The sequence below is a fragment of the Mytilus trossulus genome, chromosome 4 (genome assembly GCF_036588685.1).
Source record: "Mytilus trossulus isolate FHL-02 chromosome 4, PNRI_Mtr1.1.1.hap1, whole genome shotgun sequence".
Lineage (NCBI taxonomy): Eukaryota > Metazoa > Mollusca > Bivalvia > Mytilida > Mytilidae > Mytilus > Mytilus trossulus.
The window spans coordinates 32,489,416-32,495,422 of NC_086376.1; positions in this window are offsets into that span (position 1 = coordinate 32,489,416).

Genomic DNA, 6,007 nt, shown 5'->3' on the forward strand with positions numbered 1-6,007 from the left:
CTTATATATTTATCTATCCACATTTAAAACTGTTTGAAAGTTGTTTAAAACCTATACTTCTTTATTGCAGTGAAATATGGACACTAAATGGCACTTAATATGTTAGTTAATTCAAGTCTTGAATGTAGATATTTGTCTTTTTTCCCATTAAAATTTCAAATAAAATTTGCTAAATAGCTTCCAAGTGAGCAGCAACCCTCTATCAAGGCAATTATGATAGGGAATACAAGACCGGGAATATCGTGTCAATAATCTATTTTCTAATTCCTGTAATTGACTCTGTCATTAGAGATCCCTTTTTTGTTGTCTCCCTTATGAAGGACATATATTTTCATTGACAATGGAGAGCTAGGGGAAAGGGGGAATTTATATGTGCGTAATTTGCGTAGCCATTCTGTGTTTTAAATCTTTTAATTACATTTATATATTGTTAAGCTAAATTCTTTTGTCAGCAGAAATTATTTTTCATGCAAAATTAGATAAACCACCGATACACCACTATCAACTTATCAGGATATGCATTGGTAAAGCCAATTTTGTCTGGTATAGAACCAGTCTACGATTGACAAAAGGACTTAATTTGTTTAAAAAGTGTATAATATCTGTAATTGGCAAATAGACTATTGGAAGATATATACTTCGTATGCAGGCGCAATTGGAATGTTGCTACATAGAAATGGAAAGTTCACAATTGGGAAGCTGAACTCAGCTGTTTTGTCGTTATTTTTTTTTAGTTACAACCAACCCTCTTTGTCAATTTATGGATGTAAGTCAATCTTGCTTCGAAATGCTAGACACAACTCAACAGCAGTACAGAATCAACAAAAGAAATGTAGTTATGAATTTTTAAACACATGTATTCTAAAACCAGTTGTTGACATGATACGGGTAATGTTCTTTTCATATTTTTTATGATGGTACGATACTAAACCCCTAACGGGAGGGATTGTACTTGATTTTCATTTGATGAAGACAAAATCTTTTGATCAATTAAATTGAGGTCTGGAGTCCTATGTTCATTTATGTTTTATAGTAATTTGCATAGTTTCGTTTGTTACTTATTCTGACATCGGACTCGGACTACTTTAAAACAAGTTATACTGTGCATATTGCTATGTGTTTCTGCATTCTATATTGGCTAGAGGTATAAAGGGGGGGGGGGTAGATCTAAAAAAAAAAAAATTTACCCCACCGCATTTTTGCGCCTATCCCAATTCAGAAGCCTCTGGCCTTTGTTAGTCTTGCATGGTTTTTTTATCTTCATTCATTCCTATGTTTTGGAGTTGAATGTTGCGTCCACATTCACGTAACTGGTTAAAAAAAGGGGGTTAGCTGAGGAACATCTCGCTGCAAAGTAGACCCATTGTTGGCTTTCTGCTGTTGTCTGCTCTTTGTTCGGGTTGTTGTCCCTTTGACATTTTCACCCATATCCATTCTCAACTTTATGAATATATGTTAGAGAGTAGCTTTACAATTTCCTCCGGATAACACATATTTAAAAAATGTTCCTTAGGGTCGTATAACTCTTTTCTTAACTCGGTAATAGTGTATCCAGATAGTTGGTCCAGTTGTTTTCATTCTGTCTACACTGAACATTGTCTTAATTTCATTTTTTGTTAGTTATTCTAAGAAAAGTTTATTAATGTTATGTTTTTACTATACTACATATATTTTCAAAACTGCATTTGGTGATGTCTTTGTCTAAATTATCGGTATGCTTGTTTGAATTTTTAAGTCATTTGTGTTTGTATATTTGTGATGTATATTTACGCTGTTTGGGCGTTAGTATCTACATCGACTTGTGTCTATCCATGGAAAGGTTGACTATATAAATATATATGACGGATAAACACCTTTCAAATAAATGTCTTTACGAAGTCAGGAATATGCCGGTTGTTATCTATTCGTTTGATGTCTTTTAGCTTTTGATTTTGCCATCTGATTAGGTAATTTCCATGTTGAATTTTCCTCGGAGTTCAGTATTTTTGTGATTTTACTTTTTTTTCATGCCAGAACCTTCGGCTGAATCCGAATTTTGAGAAAGTACATATCAAATATTTTATACACAAGTATAATACAAATGGGAGGTTGGCTAGCTGTAAATCCAGGTTTAATTCGCAATTTCTACGGTAAATGTACAAAGTCAGTTATATGACAGTTCTTGTTTTTATTTGTCACTGCTGGTGAACGTTTCGTCCCCGATGGTATCATCAGCCCAGTAGTTAGCACTTTGCTGTTTAAATATATATCAATTATATGGTAATTTTTATAATACTGTTTGCAAAAGTATTAATTATTCAAAATATTAAGTGATAGATTACCCAAGCTGTATTTGCCATAACTTTTTTTGAGTGTTTGGTCCACAATGCTCTTTAACCGTTTACTTGTTTTGGATTTCTAACTATTTTGATGTCTGCTTCACTGATGAGTCTTAAGTAGACGAGCGTCTGGCCTCACGGTCATAAAACTTCCGAGCATGATTTTTGTACTCAGACTCGAAAATCAACCTATCAAATTGCTGGATTTCATGTTTCGAGCATGATTTTTGTGCTCCGAGCACTGAGCAAAGTTTTATGCCTTCAAGGCCAGGTGTTTCATATGAAAAGCCTAGTACCTGTGATAACTATTATGGACTTCTCTTTATTGATTTACCTTACATATCTGTATTTTTGTGTATATAGATAAAGGAAGATGTGGTGTGAGTGCCAATGAGACAACTCACCATCCAAATAACAATTTAAAAAGTAAACCATTATAGTTTTTAACAGTTCATTATTAACCAGGAACACATTTTTCTAAGTTAGAAAATAATTTCCATACAAAGATAACAGGTCATGTTACAATATCAAAGTACACTTTACAGATACTTACATCAAAATAATTTTTTACTCAAACAACAATGAATTTCATTTCAAAATATTCAATTAAACGTATTGCTCAATAAATACAAGTAAAGTATATAAAGATGAATCACGTCTTTTTAAAAAAAAACCTGACCAACCTGATAAAGGACATTTGTAATAAGGCAAAAGCATAATAGACATTTGCGGAAACTTTCATACACCTACGATTAGGATTACAATTTCACTTACAGGTAGCATATAAATCTTGGGCTTTCTCAAAGTGTACCAATAAATCGTCGATCCAAAACAATGTAACGATAGAGAAGTTTTCCTGTAGTTAAATAATTGTTTTCAAATATATTTTCCAGCAATGTGTTTAACATTAACTATTGCATACGGTTTTATCGAAATTGAAAATCCTGACATTGTACGAAGTATGATAGAATGAACTAACATTATTTTAGAAATAGATTTAACATGAGTCACACAAATTATCGCAATTGTCGTTGCAGTTGATAGATTGGGACAATTGCTGAAAAAAGTCAGAAATACTTTGTGTAAGTTAAGAAAGGTGCAATCAACCATAGAGCATGTTAATGCTAAGGCATACTTTCTCTCTTTTATTTTGTTTTAAAGAGAATGCGGAAATACAGCGGACGAGTGTTTTTGAGCTATTTATTCTTAAATTTCACTGACTTGTCGTTCGGAATAATGTTGAAATCTTTTTTATTTTTCTCTGAATATGACAAACACTTGTGTCTACCTTTTGGTTTCAATAGAAAAAAACACAACTATTCGAAGAAAAAAAACCGGTTATCGACGAACTTTTCTGTGTCGAAAATATATGTTATACTGTTCGCCAGGCTCAGTTGAAATGTGCAATAGCTGTACTCAAATAGTTAAAATTTTTCTATCTATGTTATCAACACACAGAAAATAACAAACGAGTTCCAAGTTGGGTTTTTTTCATGCAATTATTATAACAAGATCCCTGGAATCATTAAGTATGGAGTTTTTTTTCGCATTGTCGATAATTATTCTCCATGAACATAGGTGGAACTGGTATGCTCGAAAAATTAATTAAATTTAACCCTTGTTCCGAGACTGGTACTATTTAATGGAATTGTAATATAGAGTACACTGACGACGCAGGGGGCGATCCAGCCATTTTCCGAAAAGGATTCAAACCCAAGAAAAAAGGGGATTGGGTGACCAAATGTCCCTAATTTAAAGCATATATCGGCAGGAAAAGGGGTGTTCTAATCCCCAGAACAGTCCATGATCTCTCACTGCGCGTTGTTCATTTCAAAACAAAGTGTTTACGCAAATCTGTTCAATTGGTTGTTAGGGATAAAAAAAAATCAAATTAGTAGCAGGCGAGAAGACATTGTTAAAAAAATCACAATCTATTTAAATCGGCAACGCAACAGTTGCGGATACAAAGTTTTAATCGTGCAGTAGAGTATCATCTGATTTTTGCTGGTTTTCGTATACTTACCATTTCATTAAAAGAGCCCTGTTTCGCGGGGAAAGTCTATTTATCTTGCTGATCATCATACATAATTCTACACATTCTGTCCTTAAAATCCCTGTCTTCAAGTATTCGACTTTGTGTGGTCCTAATTGTAAATTCAGAAAAGCGCTCTCAGACATATGATTATTTTTCATAGAAGACACCATTTGCTATTTTGTATATGTATAATTGTTGGTTTGTTTTTATATTTTGAGATGACCTCTTGTTTTGTCACCTGTAATCGTAAGTCTAAAGTGTAATCCTAGAGTTTCCGCAAATGTCTAATAATGAATAGTTTTGTTCATTAAAAGATACTATCAATTAGATGCACATGCATACTATTGGGAAAGGAAATGGGGAATGTGTAAAAGCGACAAAAACCCGACCATAGAGCAAACAGCCGGAGACCGCCAATTGGTCTTCAATGTAGTGAGGAACTCCCCCACCCGGAGTCGTCCTTCAGCTGGTACCTTAAAAATATGTATACTAGTTCAGTGATAAAGGACGTCATACTAAACTACACAAGAAACTAAAATTAAAAATCATACAAGACTAACAAAGGCAAAAGGCGCCTGACATGGGACGGGGCGGCGGGGTTAAACATGTTAATGAGATCTTAAACATCCCCCTATACATCTAGCCAATGTAGAAAAGTAAATGCAATACGCACATTAAAATTCAGTTCAAGAGAAGTCCGAGTCTGAACAAAATGACAATAATGCACAAATAACAACAGACTGCTAGTAGTTAACTGACATGCGAGATCCAGACCTCAAACTGTTTTAAAGATTATGTCGTCATCATATGAATATCAGGCACAATCCCGTTATGGGTTTAGCATCATTCTATCATAATATATATGAGAAGAACATAACCCGTGTCATTCCAACAACTGTGTTTTTTAAATAAATGTGTTAAGTTCCGATGCAAAGACCCTATAAGTAAATCAATATTATAGCCAAAATATGCAATTTTTAATTCGTAAGCTGAAAAGAGGGTCTTAGATGCCAAAAATTGGAAATAAGGTAATAATATTTTGGAAGTTCAAATTATTTTTCATATTTTTACAACTTCAAGAACGCTATAAAAAGTAGCTTTTGATGAACTATTGTGATATTGAAATGTTTTACGTAAAATTCAGGTCTAAAGCGATTGTATTACTTTTTAAACAACGTTTTTCCTCTGAAATGTTGAGATCTTACTTAATTTAACTTCAGCGTTGAAAGACGTTGTTTACAAACTGGCATCCTATGGTCTGGTGAACTTTTATCTCACTGCAACAATCAACCATCAAACAACATAATTACCTTTGCTCTAACGTGTTTGAGTATGTCAGAGCGTTGCTGATGAAAGTAAATCTAGAAAGGCGTTTCAGATGCATGTAATCAATAATGAGTTATTTTCACTTATATTTGGTTATTTTCAGGCAACAAACCGTACAGTAAAAACATCAGTCTTTAAACAACACTATCTTAAACAAAATTAATTACTACAAAAAGTATTCGTTCGTTGTGACTATTTTGAATTAACAAATTAAAGAAAGAGATTATCAGCTATGTGTCAATATCGAGCTACAAACTTTATATAAAGCAAAACAGATAGACTAAATTGACATTAAATGTAGTCGAACACTTTGACAATGTGGTTTGTT